General features: G+C 36.0%; 1 pseudogene; it reads right to left on the minus strand.

The window, feature by feature from the left end:
* Positions 1 to 716: 716 nt before the first annotated feature.
* On the minus strand, positions 717 to 24,208 carry LOC136120127 (transmembrane protein 125-like; annotated as a pseudogene).
* Positions 24,209 to 26,011: the final 1,803 nt, after the last annotated feature.

Consider the following 26,011-nt stretch of genomic DNA (forward strand, 5'->3'; position numbering starts at 1 on the left):
GATCACCTGTCTCCTTGGGAGGAGAGTTTTTCATTTATCTTGTGTTTTTGTTTCAACAGCCACTATTCTTATTGCACATCTACCACATGTCCAATCCTTCCATGCGTGATGCCATTCAATCCTCACAATTAATTACCACAACTAGGACTATGACCAGGACCCTCAAGAAACTGAGGCTCAGAAAGCTTAGTCACTTGTCCGAGTTCCCCAGCTGGTAAGTGTTAGAGGAAAGATTCTAATCCTGACCTGTCACATTCCAGAGCCCATGTTCTTTCCACTTAGCCACCAGTTACTCTTCTCAGTGAAGGGTCCTTGGTGCAGTCTCTGGTGTGCACAAATAGTCACTCCTGTGGAAATTCCTGATGGGTGTTAAAAGGCAGGGTTGGATTTGACGGGTGTTGGTAATAGGAGTCAAGACATTTCAGGGATCCCAGATACTTCTTGGCCTAGAGACTCCACGTACAGCAGACAGGCAGACTCTCACAGTTCCATGGACAAAAACTGGGGTTCCAAGGAGACATACATTCACCTTCCTGTGGTATGAATGTGTAGGTACCCATAGGCTCTGAATCACATATCATGCAATCCCACCAGAGGGCTATACAGTCCTGGGATATGCACCTACTCAAATACGCTCACCGTCTTCTTCACACACACACACACATACACCACTCAGGATGTTGAGGCAAGTGATGGAAAGAAGGGCTCTGGCTAGGTCATATGAGGCTGGATGTGGTTGCATGACCCTGGCCAGCAGACAACCATCGTGAGATGCTGAAGATGCTTCCATTGCCACTGTGGTGGTCACCTTGGGCAGCAGGGGGTGGGCAGGCAGCCACACAGAAGGGTAGGCAGTGTCCAATCACACCCACTTGATACAGCAGCAAACCCAGCAGCAAGAGTGAGCCTGAGGCAGCCAGAGCAATGCCTACTGACAACATGGCAGCCAGTGGCCAAGCAGGGCAAATGGCCAGGCCAGCCAGCACCAGGATGGTGACCAGTAGACAAGGCCACCAAGCAGCACCATGGTGGCATCATCACCTCCACAGCTGTGCAGCTGACACATGCAGTTCATGTCCAGCTCAGCTGAGCTCATCAGCTGCTTAACCAGAACCAGAGGGGCCAGCAGACAGAGCACAGTGCCTACTACCAGCTGCTACTTGCTCAAGCAGCTGCTGGTGGGGGAGAGCAGCGCCAGGCTTGCCACAAGGCCTTCAGTAAGAGTGATAGCTCGTTCTCAGGAAGGTAGTCCACCTCTGAAGCCCAGAAGGTTCATGGACAAATGCAGAACTAGTATCAAGATATCCCCATCCTGTCTCAGGGCCCCAGGTTTTCCCAGCCAGCACCCTGGCTTTGGCATAACAAAGCAGAACACTGGGTGATCATTCAAATGTCTCTGAAGCCCTGCAACTCTATTAGATCTTCAGCCTGTTGAACAGCTCTGTGTTTTCACTACAGGAAATAAGGGCCTCTTTGTAAGATACCAAAGCTTGTTAACAGCCCTCAGTCTCTTACTATTATCCCTCTGCAGGGCATAAATACAACTTAGAAAGAACTAGCCAAGTTCACTGTCTTTAAAGGCATTGTTAACAAAACGCTTTCAAATGCCTGAATCCTCATCCCCTATCACAGCCTTGTTCTCCACGGAGACATTTTCCTGCCACCAGCAGTGAAATCCTTAGCAATTAACATTGCTTTGTACAAGGGAGTACCATTGCCCCACCTACCAAACAGGACAATGTCCTTCCTCTTCACCCACAGGGCGATGAGTAAGCCAGTCCTAAATACCTATCTTGTTTTCTTGGATAACTCCTGATACCACTTGTGTTATTTGGGTACTGTGAGAAGCAGATGACCCCTAGACAGAATTAGACGTGCAAATTTTTTTTAGGGAAAACATCTGTGAAGGAAACTGAGGAAGGAGCTGGAGGAGGGTGGGAGAACTGACAGTATGCAGGGCTGACCCCTGTGAGGGGAAAGAAAAGAAAGGAATGTCAGGTGCACGAGTAATAGAGAATGTGGCAGTTTTAAGAAAGCTTGGCAAGGCTGTTGGTGAATCTTCAAGCCAAAGTTGCCCATCAGAGGAGTCCCCCATCTCCCAATATCAGGCCTGACTTAGCATCCTTCAGACCCTATAACAACAGGATTGCTGATTAAGCTAATGAGTTAGTGTTTAGTTTCATCAAAACTTAAAAGTAAAAAAAGTAATGTAGAGATCTTCATGGACTGTATGTCTTTATTTTTCTATGTTTGTGTCATTACTGTAACCCCTACATTCTCTTGTTCTATAATTTTATTTAATTTAATTAATTAATTTATTTATTAATTAATTAATTTATTTATTTATTTTGCGGTACGCGAGCCTCTCACTGTTGTGGCCTCTCCCGCTGCGGAGCCCAGGCTCCGGATGCGCAGGCTCAGAGGCCATGGCTCACGGGCGCAGCCGCTCCGCGGCATGTGGGATCTTCCCGGACCAGGGCACGAACCCGCGTCCCCTGCATCGGCAGGCGGACTCTCAACCACCGCGCCACCAGGGAAGCCCTATAATTGTATTTTTATTAGCTCTTTGAAGTCCTCAAGAATTTAAAAGTGATTTTGTAAATTGCTTTATGATTAAATTATTATGTCTACATTGTTATGTAGAGAACTCTGGATGAATCAGTCTGTGGGGGAGGAGGGGAGATTACAACTGATTTTTTTTTATAGAATATGCATTCTCAATTATAAATTGAACATAATTAAAATACTAAATTGTTTTGGTAAAGATTAATCAATCATCATATGGTACCGCATCAATAGATATATCACTTCTACAGATGCACAGCAAGCTTCAGCCTTTCCTTCAGTTTATCTGTACTAGCTTTTATTTCCTATTGCCATATTCATCTGTGCATAAAGCCTGGAGATAACTAATTTTACCTGCATCTCCATCTTTGATGGAATCACATCAGGCTGTTTTAATTTCTGTTGAAGTGCAGTGTTCACCACAATTCAGCATTAAATGTCTGGAGACAAGAGAGTGCCTAAATACTCCAAATTATCTCTGTTATAACTTATTTGAGATTATCATTTCACATGTTTGGGGTTTATTTTGTTACTTTTATGATTTCAAATCTTTCCATTTTTACCTGAGTCTCTCCTATATATTTAATACCCTATTCACATTATACATAAAATATGTTTCTAAAGGTCCAAATGTTTCTGGGGGGAGACACAGAGCATAAGGACTTTTGTAACCAAAGTTTTCTTCTGAGTGAAATTCACATGGATGTCTTTTCAAATGATTTCAGAGAAAACAATAAACCTTGTCAATACAGTGCAATTGATTCCAGTTGCCTGTTATTATTTTACAAAATGGCCCATCTCCGAAGAAATTATCAAATCGACCATGAAGAAACCCACACTGACATTAATATTGGCATTAGAACAGCAGAAAATAATGTACTCTGCTCATTTTCAGTTGGATAGACACAGCCTTAGACAACAGACAAACATTTTCAGTAAATAGTATGGTGAGTTAATTTCCTTTGAATCCTTTATGAAGACAAGGGATTTATCACAAATGGAGTTCCCATTATGAGTCATGTTCTTTACCAATTCTCAGTGCAGTCTTTGCTAGGTTTGAAGTATACATGAGCCAAATACACTCCTTTATTGGTTGCAGTATACCTGCTTACCCTGTTGTCATCACAATACGGATGGGATCATGTAGAAAACCGAACAACCTATTTTTGGACTTTCAGCTTAAGTACTTTAGTAGAAGCCACTCTGATAAATGATTTTATCTCTCATTTTCATAGGTTCATAGGTTCATGCTTAGCCTTCAAGGGTGAAGGCAACTGCCAATCAAGGAATATACCCACATCCGCTAGAAGTATAGATATAAAGGAAGAGAGAAGATACCCACCCAAAGAGCAGCCTGAGGAGTAGAAAAAAGAAACGAAGTAATAACCAAAGAAAGTGAACATGTCTCTATGCCTTTCCATTTATTCTCACTTTATTCTTTATAATTAAAACCCATATGCTGCAATATGACATTATCGTGTTTCTGAAGATTCCATTTTTCCATCTAGATATAAGGCTCCCTCAGGCTGGCTACAGATTTAGGGAGGAAGTCTTATATGTCCCCTAAAGTAAAGGTCCTTAACTCAGTGTAAGAGAGTCATCTCACTTTCTAAAATTGTTTGCAAAATAGTATAAACATGCATTTATCTGAGGGGAGGATTCATAGCTCTCATCAAGTCCTTATCCAATCTATAAAAACAACTACAACATTAAATAACATTAAGGATTACTGTTGTACTTTCTATGTGTTTGTTTGTTTTTTTCCTGCTTCCTGTCATATTTCTTTCACTGCTAAGAATTTCTGCAGCACTACAGAAGTACTTGCCTTTGAACTTAACCTGAAAGTCTAGTGCAACTTCACTCTTCCTCCGCTCCAAATCTTTGCTTTCAGAAGATTCTTGTATCTCTATTTCGCTGAAAAGATGTCACGTGATGTGATCATTCCAATTTAAAAGTGCTTTTTCTCTGACAAAGGTAATTTCCTCTTTTTCAGATGACAAGTTCCTCATATTCTCTAATATTTATTTATCCACCCTAGACATCAATCACATTTCTTCTAGTTCCCCATGATCCCAGCTATTAAACTTTCTGCGTTCCCTCAAGCCTCATCAATTCTACCTAGGCCTTAATGCAACTTGTTGAAATTCACCTTCTCCTTTCTTCTTTACCAATACATTCTTCAAATTTTATAACAATCAAAATGTCAAAGAGAATGAGTCCAACTGTAGCAGTTGTGGAGGAAGGCGCAATTAAGTTTCAGATTAGTCTGGGAAAGGCATTTCTAAATACTAATTATATATATATATTTTTATGTGCATGTATATATCTATCTCAGAAAGAAAAATAAGAATATATTTTAATATATATTTTTAAACTTATGAATTAAAAAAACTAAATTTAATGATAAAATACAAACTAAGAAAAATATTGGTAACATTAGAGTAGATACAGTGCTAATAACCTCAATAAAAAATTAGTTCTTATAAATCAATAGCCCATGAAAATATGCCTAAGAAATATCCCAAAAGAAAATGTGTAACAAACATGAACAGTTAATTCAGATACAAAAAAAATACCAAGTTATATTTGTGTTGAGCAAAGATAGTTTGAAAGCCTAATTTATAAGCAAACTTAGTAGGTAATATAAATGAAAAAGAATAGGAAGTTAGTTAAAACAAAAAACAAAACCAAACAAAAACAAAAAAAACTTTGATACACGCATACCACTAAACACCATACAATTTCAAAGTCATTTAAAAATACATCTAATAATCTAGAAAATACTTATATTATTATTTAAAGCAGCAGGTTATAAAACATTACTGCATAGCACCTTTATTTTAAAGCTGTATCTATATACAAATCTGGAAATATATAAACCAAAATGTTAACTTATTTTATTCTCAGTGATAGAATTCCAACTGACTAATTTTCTCTGGGATTATGTCATTCTATAATTTCTAAATTTTCTAAGGAAAAAGTTAGGTTTGTATGTTAGACATAAAAAAAGCAGAAAAAATAAATGTTATTTTAAAATAGATTACAAAAAGATGATTGAAAAATCTATGATTGAAAAAAGTTATTTTTAAATGGAAAATATTGTTGTTATACTAACTTATAAAGTCTACAGCTAGCAATAGAAAAATATTAAGGTACACCTTCTTGTTCTAAAGCCAGTGTTCCTTACAGATTTATGTAAACCTAAAAGGCTTCTGCTCAAAGTAGCTTATCACTATAAGAAAAGCAGTGATTTAATTTTAAAACTTTTCTCCATTAATCATAAATATTAGAGTCCTGGGGGGAAAATGACATGTAATTTTGAAAATCTGACTATCTTTGAAAAAGATAATCAGTTTTCTCTAATAAAATAAAAAGTAATTGACTGATTTTATAATTTTTTGCATAAAAATACAAGAGGAATGAGAAAGAGCCTTGTAAACTGCAAAATCAGTGCACACTTATTTTATTAGTTACACTATGATATTTAAGTGGAATATTTTCTTCTTTTGTTACCTAGGACCTCCGATAGTTAATAACTCTCAAATAATAAATCAATGTCCTAAATGCTGTAGACATACTGCATACTTTCTGTTTGGAATTACTTTCTTGAAAATAAGTTACTTTCTTTTAAAAATAAACTGTCAACTTTTAAAATTAAAAAGAATATTTTTCTGGCATTTAAAAAATGCTATGCTTGGCACTCTTGATTGATTAGATTAGACAGACAGATGATAGATAGATATAGATATGACACGAATTCATATATTTATATGCATGCATGTTCACATTCTCTGCCAAAATAAACAATTTAAAATATCTGAAAAAGAGGTTGAAGATAATTGAAAAGAGAATCCTTCACTCCTTACCAAAAAAATGACAGATCTAGCATCAAGACACAGATATCCATTTTCTTGAACCTCTAAAAGTTAGTTGATAACAGAGCTTTGTTTTTCCCAGAAATCTTACTTCCTCCTGATGTTCCAAGAACTTGATCATTTCCCACACTTCTAGAGAAGCTATGCTTTTCACAAGCTTTGCTGAAACTCCTCTAGTGGTATGAGCAAAATGACTGACATAGCTTGAGAAAGAATGCACAAAAATCACTAGTGTGAGGTTGGCCATGTCCTCCTGCGGGAACAGTCAGAATGTGGCCCAGCTTTAATAGCAAAGAAGGAAATAGAGAACATACATCTGGGCAAAGAGCAAATGATGGTAGCAATTGTACCCTCAGAGATGAAGGGATTAAAAACAGCAGTGCCATTACTCAAAAATACCCATCAAAATCATGAATGCTAAGAAACCCCAAAGAAATTAAGAAAATCTAAATATCTCCCCAAAGGGGCACATAATTTTAGTGATAGGAAAACATTTATACTTCATTATTCTTTTAAAGAGTCCTGCTAGCAAAAGACATCAATATTTGTTTGAAAATAGGATGAAAGCCATATTTGGCAGGAGCACATGTGAAATCTTTCCAGAATGTATTTTTGTTCTCAATGGAACAACAAAACTTGATTTTTCTCCAATTTTAGAAAGGCATACACATATTTATATATGTATATGCTTGTGTCAAAGCAAATGAAAAGTGTAATTTTAACAGGTAGTCCTCCCTCCTCCCTCACTCAAGTCATTCTTTTCCCCTGACCAACACGCGTAAACACAATCAGTAAAGACTTAGACAGTTATGATAGCTGTATTGATGCTTTGAAGGACTGTTTTTGTGTGTGTGTGTGTGTGTGAGAGAGAGAGAGAGAGAGAGAGAGAGAGAGAGACAGAGAGGAAAACTTTGTCAGGTGTCTTTTTTAAAATGTGCTTATATAAATGATATGTATCTATGAAAATATATAGTTTATAAATATTATCATGTTATGTCAACTGTCTGCAACTTACTTACGCTCAGAAATATGTCTTTGGGAACTTTCCATTTTAGGTACATATAAGTGTTCCTTTTAACTATACAGAAGGTCCATTACATAATACTAGCCGATATTTATTGAACACTTAGTATGTGCAAGACACTTTTGGTGGTTTATTTGTATTGTTTCCTTTAATTCCCACAAATGAGTTAGATGCTCTTATCATCTCCATTTTACAGATGAGAAAACAGTCACAGAAAAGTTCAGCTATTTCCCCAAGTTCACACTGCAGGGAAACAGCAGAGTTAGGTTTTTAATCCAGATAGGCTGATTTTTCTCTCAGTATTCGATATCATCCTTTATAAATGCCTAAGATTTTTTAAAGATATACTCTCATTAGTGGACAATTAGCTAATTGCATATTTAAAAAAAAGACAAAACATTGCTACAGTAAACTTCTTTGTCTTAACCCTTTATGTACACAAATGAGCACCCCCTGACGTATACATTTGGAACTGCAATTCCTAGTGGAAAGTTATTTGCATAGGTTGTCCCTTAGAGCTTAGTTTAAACTAGAGCCTAGAGGTTAAGACCCCTCAGCTGTAAAATCAGACAGACCTAGATTCAAATCTGTTTGTCTACTTAGGGGCTTTGGGGAAAAGGTCTCTCTGAACATTTTTATTCATATGTGAAAGGAGTATAATGACAGTACCTCTCTCAAAGTTTTACTAGAGATTAAATAAGTTAATACACACAAAGAGCTTAATCTAGTGCTTAGTACATAGTGAGTATTCATGATCATTATCAACTTCAGTGGGAAACCTTCTGTGAACCCCACGTCTATTCCCATTTCATCCCGCAGTAGCTTATAACCCATACATTATTCCTCCCCATTATATTGTAAGCAATCACTTTTTATGTCTCTCTCTCTCTCTCTTTGGATTTCAAGCTTCCTGATAGAAGGCACTATAGTTTCTATATGTATCAGAAGTACTGGAAGGTACCTAGTACCATTCATGTTTTATGAATGAATGATTAATGGAGTTGCAGAAAATAGATTCCTAAACTCCTTCTAATTCTTCCCCATCTTTTTGGCTATCAATCTAAATACTCTTAATAATACTGATTTCTTTACATTCCTTCCATCGAAGCATACCTAATTTTCCTTTGTTATATTATTTCATGGGGCAATGTAATTAAAAAAAAAAAAACTAAAGAAAATGAAGTTTAACCAGCTGAAGTCTCTCTGAAATATATAGCTGGGCCAAAGCCAAAACAACCAAAAATATTTGACACAGTATTCTGATCTGACCAAGATATGACAACCACACAGGCTCCTGCAGGCCACAAAGTAAAAATGTGGTTTCAGCTCTCAGATTTCATTATTCACATTGATCAAAATAAGTGGAGAATGAGAATTTTCCATTTCACTCTGTGTTGTATAGACACAGCATAAGTTGTTGCAGTTTGTTTTATTCTGTTTGCCTGGAGGAAAAGTTGTTTTGCTGTTTTAATAATACATTGAGACGGTTTAATGACAGACGGGGTTTCAGAACTCTTAATCAGCTTGCCACGATAACTGGGGTAAACTGAGCCTGTGCAGCCATAACAAAGATGAAGAGAAATGTCACCTAACTTACAGTGAACATGCTAACAGAACTTATCATATGCTTTCAAATTGTTTCATTAATTCTGCAAGTTTTTTCCATCCTCTTTTCCTGTCTCTCTACTTTTTATTCTTACTTCGTTCATTTGATTCTACCTTTGTGTGTTCGTAACTGACTCCAACCCCTATATTTGGAAATTTTGCTTTCATTTGAATAGGAATTTGGGATTCATTCTTAGTAAGGTCAAACGAAAAAAATATCTGCAGCTGAATTTGTGTGCTGGCCGAAGTACAAAAGTGAAATGAAACGTAGGGAAAGTATCCAAAATGAGAATGAAAAGAAATATATGAGTGCAGGGAATTGGAAGTGGTCTGGGTTTCATCTGTCTGATCTGTGTAATTTCTCCCTTTTACCACTGTTTCCATCATCCTGTATATGTATGTTCCCTAATTTGTTATAAGAAAACTGTAAGAGAATTTAAAGGATGCAGTAGAGAGTTAGGGGCTGAGTTCAGTTCTCACATTCATTTTCTGTACTGGGCAGTAAAGGGTTCAGGTCACAGAACCTAGAGAGAGCATTCATCCAGAGTGTGATAATGGGATGTGGAGAGACAAAGCATAAAAGAACAAGAAACAGAGTTCTGTCCCTGACCAGATGCAAACTTGCAAAGAAGCTCTGACAGCTTCTGCCAAAAGAGCAATACTGTAAGGCACAGGCCAATGTCCAAATGGCCCAGTCAGCCCCAATCCTACCACCATGTACCCAAAACACCCATTAAAGGTTGGCGCACAGCAGCATTAATCCTGTGCCCACTGTGATGTGCTCCAACTCTAGCTCCAAAAAGCAGCATGATTATTTCTGACTCCTCTCTTACGACTACACTAATGAATTGTTCCTTTAGCAGTCATGTAAGATTTTGAAAGAAATAATTGGCTTACTATAGGAAAGAGAAATATTAAAATTGCATCTTCAATGTCTTAGAAAAACCTCCCCATGTCATAATCAAAGTTCCAAAACAAAGATATAATTAGTTGGAGCTCTAGTGGAAAATATGTGCATGTATAATAAAGTTCTTATATTAAGTCTAGTGCCTTAGCACTGCATTCTCAGCTGTAGATGTCTCTATCTTGGTTTTATCAAGATGCTCTTCTCATGCAAGTTTCCTGGATTTTTTGCATCACCGTATAGTCAGTATCTATGACCAATACCAATCCATAACAAACTTGGCATTTCCTTATATTTGTGCTGATAAATATTTTCATAGAGCTCTTAGTATATCTTATAGTCATTGTTCACCTTTGCAAACCTCATGTAGAATCTGCATTTTTTTAAACCTCTGTGGCTCTAAGCACAGTTACTCCTAATTTGATATACCCACAGCCAAAATGCATTGTGGTTCAGTAATGTGAAATTGGTGTTGGGTAAATGCTCTCAGTAACTTATTACTTGGACAAGGTTGCTTACTGAGTTGCATTCCAACTACCCCAAAGTAATTGATTATACTTAGTTGTTGGACAGTCCTCTAAAATAGCTTCCCAAATTGGCACTAAGATGTTATATACACATCTCTAGGTCAATGAGGTATGGTTTGCTAAAGCATTTCTTCAGCCTCGTAACCATTTACAAATCACTAACTGAACACACACTTGTGGAGAGGCACTGGGAAAGTCCTGGGGCTATGAAGACATAGTTTATTCACAATCTGATGGAGAGAGAGATAAATGTGTAAACTAATGTGCATAACATGTGATAGATACTGTAAAAGGGATACAGCAGAAGAAAAAGGGAGTCGTCAAGTCTACTTGGAAAGAGTGGAATAGTCATTTCTACAGTTCAAGAATTCCTGGTATACCATCAAAAGAATATCAGATGCAGCTGAAATGTGTGTCATTAAACTAATATATTGAATAATGGACAAAATAGGATATTCAGTGAGCTCTCTAGAATTCTTCCCTTCTTTCTATTCAGAAATAAAAAGTGAACTCATAGTTTGCAAAATGTTTATCTCGATCAGGAAAATAAGGAAAAATATTTGTTTCCTAGTATCTCTTCTAGAAACTCCCACAATCTTCTCACCTTGGGTTGTGTTTTAGCTCCTGTCAGGATATAGCAAAGTCAATCTTTCCCGTGAATAGTTAATGGCTGTGCTCACCCCAGAAGCAAGTCAGGGAAACGTATGCATTTTGTACATTTCACCTGCAGAATTATATTTAGGGGATTAATTTTTGTATATTCTATTCTCCTTTGAAGTTATTCTTTTAAAAAGCATATTTTCAAATTCTTTAATCAATATAAAATTTTAAAAATTATACATTAAATATTCTCTGTGAAATACATCTTGGTGGTACAGCCCCTCGTGTTTAATCGTTCAAACAAATTCAAGATAAAATTGTAGAACTATAGTATTAATTGCAAATGTTTTCTATAAAAAACTTTTGATGATTTTCATGTTTTAAGATATGCAAATTCCATTTTGAGGTATCTTTTTTGTTTTTAAAGTAGTCATCAATAGAAGTAAGTCATTCTTAGTTGTCAGACACGCAAAGACTAGTAACAACATTTGTTAGCTGATTCATAGGATTCTCGAGTTAAAATTGAGGTGATTATTTATTGTATAAAATCTCTAAAAAGCATGAAATTCTCTTTCCTACTCTCATCTTCCTGAAGTCTATGAAAATTGATCAATCGGAATACCTCACATTCTACTTCCTCTAAAAAATAAAATCAATCAATAAATATTAGGTAGAACTTGTCTTTATTGCAGACATTTTATAATCCAATCTTAAGAATAAGAATTTTGATCTACAGATGATGATAATACCTAATGCATGGTCCTTTGTTTCATAACAGAAGGAACACAAGAATTATTTGACCTATATGGTCAAATGAAGTTTTTGAAACCATTAAATACTGCCTGCACTTTAGCAGAAAACATAGGAAGGCATTTCAAGGAATATAATCACTCATCATGCTTTCCCCTAGGACAACCACTATTTTCTTATCCACACACAAAAAAAGCATGAACAAAAGCACCAAGAAAATTTCGATTACTATCACTTTCATAGCAATGAAAATTATGATGTAACAAAAAAAGATAGTGAACAAATCACAGCACACATAAATGCTCAAATTTTTGCAAATCTCTTTTGTCCATTAAAGTTAACAAATAAATTTTTTTCATAGTAATAATAGTTACAGACATTGCATAAAGTTAAAATGTCCATCAAAAAGGAATGTTATCACTGATAACATGCACATGTTGTGTATGTTTTGTGTATTTCTCAGGCTTAGAAAATGCCATTGAGACTGTGGGGAAAACAGGGCTGGCACCGGGAGTTATCAAATTAAACAAAACCAAGCAAATAAGTAAACCTTGTTAGTCACAAAGGCAGTGGGAGCAGCAGGGACTGGACTGGAGGCAGCGAAAGATGTGCTTTTTAATCTTACCTCCTACTTCCCCACAGGAAATATGTTGATTCTTGGTGCAATCGGTTCCCATAAGAACTCAAAGGAGCCCTGATGATTTCTTTACTTTCCAGGAACTACTATAATAATATTTTTTAATTATTACAAAGCTTCCACCCATATGCTCAGGGTGCTATATCAACAATTAAAGCATCATCGTAAACAATAATAATTAAAAACACATAAAGAGCACAGCACAAAACAGCCACAGAACACTGAGCACAAGCCGTGTTGAAGGGAGAAGGGTCCTTTTGCAGTGCTCCTTGTAATGTGATATTGCGTAGCCATTTTCTGAAGTTCAAAACCATAAGCTGTTCTAAAAGCATCCTCAGTTTATTAACTACAAAATGCCTACAGGTTGATCTATGGAACATGGCTCTCATACTTGGGAGAATTATCTAGTATCCATTGTCTCCTTTAAAATCAGAACTTTCAAAAAATAATGTAATGCCAATTAAAATGAGGAAAGAACCTGCCAACAGAGCTTCTGACAGAATAGAGAATCTTGGCAGGATTTTAATAATTCTGTCTCCTGTTTCATGTTCCTCTGGTTGTGATGATTAGTAAGTTGCTTAACCCATTTATGGTTTTATTTCAGCATCTGTGAACAAGGAGTAGAATTGTTTCTGGCACTAGAGAAATTGCTTTAAGTTGTACAAACTAAAGATTCTATTTCTCCACCAAGTAATTCACATAACCCTCGCCACAAACCTGATGTTTAACCAGGAATACCAGCTCTCTGATACGAAATACGTATTTTTTTAAAATTTATTTTAAGGAAATAATTCAGTGACATCTTCTTTATAGAAATGCCAAATATATTTTTAATAAAATTAACTTATTGAAGTCTTTTCTATACACTACAACATGAGCAAAGTATACATGTTTAGCTTGATAAATGATCAGGAAGTGAGCATACCTATATAACCACCACTCTGATAAATAAATGGAACAATTCCAGCATCACAGAAACCTCCTTTCTGTCCGCTCAAGTTACTATCTTACTTCCAAAAGGTAACTAGGAGGCTACCTTCTATGGCCATCTCTTTGTGCTACCTGGTTTTGATCTGTATGGAAATAGATCTCCACTGTGCCTAGTCTTTACGACTCTTCTTTTGCTCCACGTTATGTGTGTGAAATTCATCCACTATGCTGTGTGTAGCAGCAGTGCCTCCACTGACATTACTGTTTGGCATCACTTAGTGTGAGTATGCCACAATTGACTTGGTCATACCAGGTGTTCAGCTGCTCTTAGGAACATTCCCATACATGTCGTTGAGTGCACGCAGGTTTTCATTTCTGTTAGGTACACACCCATAGTAGAATTGCCTGGTCATAGAATTTGTGCACCCAAACGTTCTGCTTTAGTAGATATTTCTATTCAGTTTTCCAAAGTGGCTGGCTCGTTTTACATAACTACCATCTGAATGGAAGAGTTCTAGTTGCTCAATATCCTCATCAAGAATTTTTCATTTTCAGCTTTTAAATTTTTTAAGTTCATTTTAAGTTAATTCATTTGGTTTCATTTTTTGTATTACCTCATTAGGGTTTTAATTTGAATTTCTGATGACAAATGATATTGAGCAATTTAGTATATGCATATTGGACATTTGAATATCTTCTTTTGCGAAATGCCTCTTCAATAATTTTGCCCATTACTTTTAGACTGAGTTGTCTGTATTTTCCTTAATGATTTTAAGAAACTCTCTGCATACTCCTGATATGAGTCCTTTTTCAGTATTACCAACATGTTCTTCCACTCTGTGGTTTGTCTTTTCTCTTTCTTACTGGTGACTTAATGAACAGAAGGAATCAATTTTAATAAAGTCCACTTTAGAAGTCTTACTTTTATAGCAAAGGGTTTTTGTAGCCAACTCAAGAAGCATTTATCAACTCTCAAACCACAGACATTCTCCTTTGTTATTTTTCAGAAGACGCATAGTTTTACCTTTGCATTTAGATCTACAGTTCACGGAGACATGATTTCTTTTTTAATCATTTGAAGTAAGCTTCAATTTTAACTTTTATTTCCCATATGATGTCCAGTTGACCTAGAACCATTCACTGCAAACAACATCTTTTTTCCTATTGCACGGAAGGGGAACTTTATCATAATTCAAGTAACTATAATGAGGTTCTGTGTGTTGCTTTATTTATCTATTCTTACTTCATTAAATTCTGAATAATTCCTGAATTACTAGAGTTTTATAAGTCTAGATATTTGAAAATGTCAGATTCCCCACTTTATTATTTTTCAAGATTGTCATTTCTATTCTAGTCTTTTGCTTTTCCATATATAATTTAGCTTCAGCTTGTCAGTTTCCACCAAAATATTTTGATTGGAATTCCATTAAATGTATAGATCTATTAGGGTATATTTGATATTATTACAATATTGAATCTTACAAACCATGGATATGGTACCTCTCTCCATTTATTAAGTCTTCTCTAATTTCTCTCATGTCTAGCAGTTTTGTTTGTAGAGAGTTTACATATGTTGTGTCAAATTTATTCCTGGTATATAATGTATTTTAAAGCTATTCTAAAAGTTATAAGTATATAGTTTTTATGTTCCAAATTTTTCTTATATTTAGAAATAAATCTAATGTTTATGTTAATATTGTATACAGAAACATTGCTGAATTTATCGATTAATTTTACTAGTTTTTCTAAATTATATCATATGCAAATAATGACAATTTTTTTCTTCTCTTCCAATACTTTTCCTCTTTATTTATTTAACCCCATTTCACTGACCAAGATCCCCAGAAAAATGATGAATAGAGGTGGTGTTAGTGGCATTCTTATCTCATTTGTCTCAAAGGGCAGCTTTCAATATTTAACCACTAAATAGGATGCTTGCTAGAGGTTTTGTTGATATCTTTTATGAAATTGAGGAAGTTCCCTTCTATTCCTAACTGCTAAGAGTTTTTATCATGAAAAGGTGTTGGACTTTATCAAATACCTTTTCTGCATCTATTTTAATGACCATATATTTTTCTCCTTAATCCTGTTAACTTAATCCTGGGAAATTACACTGATTGATTTTTGAATGTTAATCTCAATGTTGAATTTCCAGAATGAACATGCCAAATAATTTTCTTTGCATTTTCTATGAGACTTTCAAATAAGAGAAAAATGTTTCATTGCAGAATTAATTGTGCCTTTAAAAATCTGTCCTATTTTCAACAATTTCTGACACCTTTTTCTAAGGCGTTCAAAGTTACCGCCAGACAGAGTTAACGTCACTGGTTTTCATTTACCCTCAAGCATGCTTTTGTAATGATCTGGGAAATTCACATTTTCTTTGTCCATTTCAGCTCCTATAACCTAGAAATCAGTTTCTGAATATCTTAATATAGGAGTAAATATTAAATATTGTATATTTATTTTATTGTAGGAAAATGGGTTACTCTTAAACCAGTGATTTTTTTTTAAAACATTGATCTAATAACTGGTTTGAAATGATACACACATGGCCTTTGTAATAATCAGCTCTGGGGTCCCCTTTAAAACACTGATGAAGGCCTTTATAATTATAAGTCAAAGTTGTCTGAGCTTTCTCAGATCTCAGAGTAGCAACGTATGCTTCAGCCCCTTCTTCCAACCTATCTTACACTTCTAGATGGCAAGTTTCATGCAAACAGGAAGATATGGTTTATGAAAAGTCCATATAAAAATTTTAAAAATCACACAAATATGTGTAGCCTTAATCACTCTAAAAACACATATTTCCTTCTACTATACCGCCAACATTTGGAAATGGAAATGCTATATACTAAGTACCATAGTATGGGAGTACTTAAGTTGGAAGAGACTTGGCTTTTCTAAAAAGTATTTGGAAAAAAAAAAAAGGTTTAATTATACAAAAGGAGCAATAACTAACCAGGAAGTGGGTGAAAGAATTTAAAAGCAATCCATTCAGAATTTTAGAATTGCCCCACATTTTAGGGGAGGCAATTAATAGCCAGTATTTGGGACTCCAGTAATGTTTCATGTTCAAGTAGAAAAATGTGGAAACTAAGCCAAGATGTTAGTCTGGGAAGCAGCTGCAGCCCATTTTAGAAGTACACACAGGCGGGCAGTCCATCAATGCTGTCACTAAGATACCAAATTTAGCATAAAACAATAAAGCTTGGAAAAAAATCTAACAAAAACTTGGAAAAAATCTAACAATCATCTTCACTGAGAACGTAAAGCTTGTGATAGGTTTGCTGTAATATGGTCATATGATTTAGCTCAGCTAAAACTTTTTTTTGTAGTAAAATACGTGGTTTTCTCTGTCTTCACTCTTTGAAGTCTACTAGCATAATCCATTTTACCTAATTTATGAGAATGTTTAATCAAACAGGATTTTGAACTTTTATTGTACCCTTCAAACAATGTCTGAGGATCATCTCCAAATGTTTTGAATTCCTACCAAGTAGCACTGTGCCTGCCATTTCCAATATAGGTAATAAGAAACCCTTATTATGTGATAAATAAATGTTTGATTAAAGAATGAAACAATTCAAATTTTATCTTTCAAAATCCTGATTGTGAATAGTCCATGGATCAAATTCATTAGCCTATATGAGAAAAAAAAGTTCATGTCTTTACTAGTACCTCTCATTTGTTACTACTAACTTTTAGGCAACCTTGGAGTCTGGGATCCATGCTTGAAACTATGTTACTTTAATAATGGAAGTAAAACTTTCCACATACTCTGAAGATAAAACATTATTAAGGTGCAAAAATAAGAATCTTTCCCAAAAGAGAAATCACATATTTGGGGGATATTATTTTGCTCCAGTTGGCCTTACTAATTTTGCACTCAAATGTTACTTTTTTGTGTTACTTTTTATTCTACCCATGCAATTTCTAGTGGGGCACTTCATGAAAAGGCTTTTTCCAAAAATTGAAGTAAAGAGGCTTACTTTTTATATGAACACTTCCTATAATAGCTTTATATTGTACTTTCAGAAATATCTTGATAAATAAAAATGATTAGTTTCACGGCCTTATTTATTAATCATAGGCATCCTTTAATTATCTTCATGCTATATTCATTGATAGCAAATTGCTTTCCTCAGATTGTATAAAGCAAAAATGGCCAGTGTTCAAGCACTCTGAATAAAATATAAAGGAATATGACATCACCTTAAAAGAACAAATGTGGTTCATAGCAACCAACATGGCAGGATTGCCACTGTCATCTTCACAACCAGTGGCTCCCTTGTCAATCCTTCAAATATTCCAGCATTTTGTTTTCTTTAATTATTAATTTAAACAATGAAATAGGGAGGAAACTTTAGCCACTTCTACAAGCAAAGCATAAAAAAACTTCTAGGTCAGATTTTGTTGTTCTTCACACATTTCTCTCAACTTGGTTAAGAGCCTTGGATTATGGAGTGAGAATGGAGAATCTTGCTGGGAATTCTAAGTTCTCTCAATAGCAAGCAGAAAAGTTGATATGTAAAATTCTTTATTAACTAACCGGAATCATCTAAAAATCAGCATGTCACATTCATAATTCAGTTCAGAAATTTAGAGCTAGAGATAGGGAGCATTAACACTTGAGAATCGCACAAAGTACTTCATTGGGTGTTCAGTCTGTTTGTACACAAGAAAAAAGGGGCGCTTCTAGAAAAGAGAAAGTTTTGCTACTTCCATTCCCTGAAAGGATAAATGTTCTTAATTATATCTGGCACTACGTTTGAATGAAACGTGCCATGTTACTACATTTGAAATGTGTTTTTTTTACAGTGTTAGGTTGATGACATTTTTAGTCTTGGAGTTTATTTTTCTAGAAAGTTAGCAATCTAGAAACAACTATGAAGAATCATAGACTTTTTAACTGAAGAGAGGTTATAGATTAATTCAAATAATTACAACCATACTTTAACTTGTTACTTGAATTCATTAAATGTTCATTGAATGGAATTCTAAGTTGAAATATCTCAAAATAATTCACATTTTTACTCTTCTAATGACATCTCCTTCTCCCAGGTGTGAACAGACCTAATATGCAATAGATAAAATTTATTTTATTGTGTACACTATATACTATATAAAGCATCTATAATCTATGTGTAAGAACAACATTTGTATAAAGTACACATTCCAAGGAAATTCCCTGGTGGTCCAGTGGTTAGGACACGGTGCTTTCACTGCTGGGGCCTGGGTTCTATCCCTGGCTGGGGAACTAATATCCATAAGCTGTGTGGTGTGGCCAAAAAAAATTAATAAATACATAAAATAAAAATGTTATTAAAAATAAATTTTAAAGAAAGTACACATTCCAAAGCATCATAACTCAAAAATTCCAATTCATATAAATGTAAGCTATACTAACATTATTCAATTATTTTCAAAGCTATTAATATAATTTATGCAAATTATGCATGTTTATAGAATATATTATATAAATATTAGAAATAAGTATATAAATATTAATATATACAAAATATATTCCTAAATAGATTAGGATTTTTTATAGATTCTGTTACAGCAATTGAAAATAAAACAAATTATGCTCAAAAAATTGAGAAGTGGTTAACAAACTGCATTTCACGATATCTAGAAATAATCACACTCACACATATGCCCAAATATATAATAGCATTGCTTTATCAGTGTTTTCATCTTAATGCAATGATCTTATTACTAGAAAACTGTGTATTCTCTAGAAAGCAGATGTTTCCTACTTTGCAATATGCATCCTTTGAACAAGTTCAATATTCATTAAAGGTGAATTCTATTAAATCCAGATGTCCCTTATGATTTATCTATTACTCTTAATCTCATAGTTAAACACTCTGTTTCTTATACTCCTGTATCTTTTTCACATAGTTCTCATAGTTTCACATAATTACAGACTGTTACAGGCTGTAACTCTGTCCCCTTTTGTTTACATGGCACCTAGTGGATGTTCAATACATGTTTTTAAAATAGTATTTAATAAACTATTCCATTTCAGAAACTCAAAATATTGACTTCCTGATGTAACCTCTCAGTGTGTCATTTATCCATCCATTCTTTTACATTCTTCTGCCATTATTTCATACGTAGAAGTCCCTCAACTTACAGTTTTGCCCATGCTGAATAATGCCATCAGAATAATGATTATGAATCAATACTGTCATCATACCATGCTTCTACAATAAAAATCATCAACACTCTCTATTGCTTATAGGATTAATTAATTAATTCAATCAAAAAACACAACTATTGAGTGTTTTCTATGTACCAAAATATTCAAACTTCATGAAGTGGAATATAAGTCCCTCCGAATTTGGCTGTAATCAACATGCTCAACAACATCTTCAAACTCTGACCCTCTTGGATCTTACATTCTAGCTTAATTTTTTTCTTTTCTTGCCTCCCTTATACATAGCTTGTGCCTTCCTACTTTCCAAATTTTGCATGTTAAGACTGCTCTTTTCTTCATGGTCTACCCTAGTTTTTAAGACATAATCAAATTTTTCCTCTTTTATGAAAATTTCACAAACCATTCCAGATATGAATAATTTATTTTCTATTGTACAATTTCAATTATCCTTTAATTACAAGCTGTCTTCCAAAATATTTAATTTTATTGTATCGATTTTTTTTTTTTTTCTGTACGCGGGCCTCTCACCGTTGTGGCCTCTCCCGTTGCAGAGCACAGGCTCCGGTCGCGCAGGCTCAGCGGCCATGGCTCACGAGCCCAGCCGCTCCGCGGCACGTGGGATCCTCCCGGACCGGGGCACGAACCCACGTCCCCTGCATCGGCAGGCGGACGCTCAACCACTGCACCACCAGGGAAGCCCTGTATCAATTTTTATTAGGGAAATCAGCATTATATAATGAAAAAATTAAGGGCTTTAGCATTGCTCATATTTAAGTTCAAATTTCCAGTAAGCTACATACTAGCCAGGTGATCTTGGTTAAATTAATTTCTGGATGAGTTTCCTATCTCTAAAGTAAAATTAGTAATAACTACTTCCTAAAGTGATGGTAAGAATTCAGTGAAATAGCATTGGTACTTACTATGATTTCCTACAGTTTTGCATTTTTAAAATATACTTATGTTTACTAATTCACAATTTGCAAGCCCTTGAGAGCCAAAGGGCTTTATTATATTTTACTATGTACACTATTGTAAAGAATAGAATCATAGGAAACATTTCTTTAATAATGGATTTTTTAGGTCATTTTCCTATTAATACACTTATGGAGAAAAAATAAACTATGGATATAAGGACATGAGTGGAAGATGATACCCTATCATTTAACAATTCATGCTAAATTGTACATGTGTGTGCATGTATGTATGTTATTTTACATGTGTTTAAGTTTATATATTATATATAATATACATGTATACTTGTATATATAGGTATGTACAATATATAAATACACATACTCTCAAACATGTATATGTGTGTGTGCATATATATGCATACATGCACACACACATATATACAAAAATAATTAAGCCAGATAGGAAATTGAGTATCTTGGGTTGAAATATTTCTACATAGCACAGTTCTGTTGGATATGCATTTGGAATTACTAATGCACTTTCTCAGAGAGCAATATATCAACATTCTAAGGCAGATTTCAAGCCTTTAGTTTGAAGAGGGCTCAAAATATGTACTTTAAACTGATCAGTTTCAATTATATTAAAGGAAGATCAATAAGTCAGTAAAATATACAAAAATTATTTCTGAGATTATACTAATTAAAAACTTATTTCTGGGCTTCCCTGGTGGCGCAGTGGTTGAGAGTCCACCTGCAGATGCAGGGGGCACGGGTTTGTGCCCCGGTCCGGGAAGATCCCACATGCCGTGGAGCAGCTGGGCCCATGAGCCATGGCCGCTGAGCCTGCGCGTCCGGAGTCTGTGCTCCGCAACGGGAGAGGCCACAACAGTGAGAGGCCCGCGTACTGAAAAAAACAAAAAAAAACCCCACTTATTTCTCTAAATATTTGCTTTTAAAGAGCATTTCTGGATTTAGGTGGAATTTTAAACAATCTTACATTGCATTATTAACTTGATTAAAGGAGCATTCCCATTTTTCCATATTTTATATCCTACACTGAATTCCAAGCACACAGTTCTATGGCAGTGCCCTTCACTTGTTCTTTCCAGTTGGAATGCATGGCTAATCTCTTAGGGGAATGTTCTTGCTATTTATTATTGATTTTACAGTTCAAAAATGTAAGTGGGCAGTTGAATGGGCTGGATTTCAGATTAGGGAATAACCACTAAGAAGAAGAAACCAGTTGGACATTTGTGATAAATTGCTATTTTCTGTCTGAATTTTATACCTAGTTATAGGTAGTTTACAGAATTAAGCTCCATATGGACAAAATGTTACTAAGGGGACTACGACATAACCTGTATGTAGTTACAGATGCTTCTCTCACTCTTTCGGGACACATTTTAGGAGAAACATGGCATAATCAGGGATTTAGAAATAATGAAAGATTTGGCTTTCATCTGTTTTTCATGGATTTACCAGAGCTGAGATAAGAAAACAAACACACACAAATGTTAGCTGTAATAGCATTAAAGCAGACTAAACAAATGTTCCCTGAACGTGTTTACACACACACAGGCACATACATGCACATAAACACATAAAACGCTGATACCACCACCACCAGCAGCAGTTAATTCCCAGTATAGAAATAGTTTCAGTGCTTTACAGTATTGGAGAAAAAAAATGATCTGTTATAAAAGAATCTTGATGAATTCCCCAATTGTATGGATTTTTTTGGCTTTATATTATCTAAGCTAAACTAATGCAGATGTCCCAAGTGCTGACCTATCAGGAATCTTCCAAACTGTAATAATGATTTGGGGTTATACATTACTATTCTTTAAAATGTATTATAAATAACGTATCGGCCAATGTTCATCCAGGAAACTGAAACCACTAAGAATATGAAACTGATAAAATTTAACGCAGGGAATTGGTCATACATATGATAGAAGAGCTGAAACGACCAAATAGGGGAGAGGAAGCAACACTAAGATTAGCAAAAGCATGAACCCACTTCTACCCACAGGCTCAAGAGATAATACAAAGGAGTAGATGATATTATTTGGGCCCAGGGCCCTAGATTACAAGGAGTCTGGGGCCAAGGTGGACCTTTCTAGCAGGAGCTGGACCAATGAAGGAGATACAGCTAATGCTAGAGAAGCTGCCTGAAGCAGAGAGCAAAGGGGAGAAATAATCTAGATTCTTCCTTCTGGGGCCTTCCAGTTGCCAACCTGTAACTCTCATTGGCTAACCCTGGCCAGAAGGCAGCTGACACAGGGGAAATACCTCCTGCTGGGGCAATCCTCCCATGATTTTCATTTCTGAGGAAAAAAAAAAAAAAAGAATTGATCTGAGAGTAAATACGTCCAGGATCAAAACAGATTATATATATATATATATATATATATATATATATATATATATATATATATATATATATATATAATTTCTACATAAAAAAAATTTTTATTGGAGTATATTGATTATAGTTGATTTGACAGCAAAGTCAATCAGTTATACATATACATATATCTACTCTTTTTTAGATTCTTTTCCCATTACAGAGTATTGAGAAAAGTTCCCTGTGCTATACAGAAGGTCCTTATTAGTTATCTATTTTTTATATAGTAGTGTGTATATGTCAATCCCAATCTCCCTATTTATCCCTCCCCACCCTTCCCCCCGCCCCACTTTCCCCCCGGTAATCATAAGTTTGTTTACTACATCTGTGACTCTATTTCTATTCTGTAAAAAAGTTCATTTGTACCATTTTTTTAGATTCCACATTTAAGCAATATCATGTGATATTTGTCTTTCTCTGTCTGACTTACTTCACTCAGTCTGACAATCTCTAGGTCCATCCATGTTGCTGCAATCATTTCTATATTACATTGTCAAATGTCAAACTATTTAAAATTCAATCTACTATCTTGAAATCCCAGATTTATGTAGAATTCCATCACCAAACTATAAAAAAAAAACGAAACAAAACAATTTGGAGGTTAAAGAAAAATTGTTTGCATTGCCGAAAAGCTTAGACACTTCTCAACAGGGAGAGGTCAAGATGGCAGAGTAGGAGGACACTGGGCTCACCTCCCCTCATGAACGCATCAAAACTACAGCTACATATAGGGCGACTCTTGCTGGAATCCACCTGAGGACTAGCAGAACAGCTCTTCTACAACCAAGACTGTAAAAAAAGAGCCAAACAGAGTCTGGTAGGAAGGAAGGAAAAACGATCCGATTGGTACCCACACCACTAGTGTGGGACTCAGAAGAGGAGGGGGATATCACAGGCTCAAGGATCTTCCCTGGGGAGCAGGGGTTCAAGCCATATATCAGGCACCCCAGGCCTTGGGGCTGACATCGGGAAGATGAGCCACCTTAGCTGTTTGAAAACAAACGGGACTTACTGGAGGCCAGTAAGAAACCAAGAGTCTGCTCATGAAGAGCTTGCACACAGACTTGCTGGCTCCCAGTCACAGGGCAGAACAGCAGATTGAAAACTGGGGCTCTGGCCAGCTTGCCAGGACTACCCCAGCACAGCCCCCCAGCCCACATTGGGCTCCTGCTCCAGCCCCTCTTACTGCAGTGTTGCTCGTCACTAAGGCAGAGGCTGCCAGTACCAACAAAAGTATGCACACTTGGAGGAAACAGAGCTGGCTCAGACCTGGCCCTGCCTCTGCCTGGGATGGAGGCAGCCATTATCAGCACATACTTTGGTTCCCCCACTCAGGAGGAAGCAAGACTAGCTCCAGGGAGGAGACCTCCACAGCCAGCATGCATCCCTGCAGGCACTCAGAAGGGAGTGAAGCTAGCCCCAGGACAGAGATTGCCATCCCTGAGGCACACTTGTGCACACTTGGGAGGGGGTGGGTCCAGCTCAGTAGTGTGGCACTAACCCCTCTGGGTCTGACCCAGCCTGAATCAAGGCTCATACATCAGCCAGCACTCACTTTGGGGTACACACTCAGGAGAGAGCAAGGCTAGCTCCAGGGCAGAGAGTACTGTCTCTGGAGCTCCCATGCCTGTGTGAAATGAAAAATACATTAGAAGGAATTAACAGCAGATTATGTGATACAGAAGAACACATATGCAATCTGGAAGATAGAATAATCAAATTCATCCAATTTGAACAATAAAAAGAAAAAAAATTAAATAGAACAGTTGAAGGGGTCTCTGGGACAACATCAAGCCTACTAACATTTGCATTATATGAGTCTCAGAAGGAAAAGAGAGAAAGGGGTAGAAAATATATTTGATGAAATTATGGCTGAGAACTTCCCTAACATGAAAAGGAAACAGATACCTAAGTACAGAAATCACAAAGTCCCAAACAAGATGAACCCAAAGAAACCCACACCAAGACATATCATAATTAAAATGGAAAAAGTTAAAGGTAAAGAGAGAAAACAGGGCTTCCCTGGTGGCACAGTAGTTGAGAGTCCGCCTGCCGATGCAGGGGACACAGGTTCGTGCCCCAGTCCAGGAAGATCCCACATGCCGCGGAGTCGCTGGGCCCGTGAGCCATGGCCGCTGAGTCTGTGTGTCCGGAGCCTGTGCTCCATGGCAGGAGAGGCCACAACAGTGAGAGGCCCGCATATCACAAAAAAAAAAAAAGAGAGAGAAAACAAGCAAGAGAAAAACAGAGTCACAAACAAGGGACCCCCCCATAAGGCTATCAGCTGATTGTTCAGCAGAAACTTTGCAGGCCAGAAGAAAGTGGCATGATATATTTAAAGTGCTGAAAGGAAAAAACCTACAACTTAGAATGCTCTACTCAACAAGGCTATCATTCAGAATTGAAGGAGAGAAAAAGAGCTTCTCAGAAAAGCAAAAACTGACAGAGTTCATCAATAATAAACTAACCTTAAAAGTATTAAAGGGTCTTCTTTAAGTGGAAAAGGAAAGGCTACAAAAAGAAATAAGAAAATATAGGAAGGGAAAAATCCTACTGATAAAGGCCAATATATAGTAAAAACTGCGGCTCACCACTTAAATAAGCTACTGTGAAGATTTTAAAAAAATCGTAAAATCAACTGTAACTAAAATAAACAGTTAAGGAATCGACATGAAGATGCAAAATATGACATCAAAAACACAAAATGTGGGGAAGGGGAGTAAAAATGCAGATATTTTAGATTGCGTTTGAAAGTAAAAGACTATCGGTTTAGAACAAGTGTATATATAGTTATAGGTCAACATATATCAACCCCATGGGAACCACAAATCAAAAACCTACGACAGATACACAAAAACTAGAGAGAGAAGAGCACAAAAATAACACTTGAAAAATATCAAACTGTAAAGGAACAGAACAGAAGAAGAAGAAAAGAACAGAGAAGAACTACCACAACAACCAGAAAACAAGTAACAAAGAGGCACTATGTATTAATAATCTGTACATTCCTAACAATAATCACTTTAAATGTCAGTGAACTAAATGCTCCAATCAAAAGACATAGGGAAGCTAATCAGATAAAAAAAATAAGACCCATCTATATGCTG

Source organism: Phocoena phocoena, chromosome 3 (genome assembly GCF_963924675.1).
Source record: "Phocoena phocoena chromosome 3, mPhoPho1.1, whole genome shotgun sequence".
Classification (NCBI taxonomy): domain Eukaryota; kingdom Metazoa; phylum Chordata; class Mammalia; order Artiodactyla; family Phocoenidae; genus Phocoena; species Phocoena phocoena.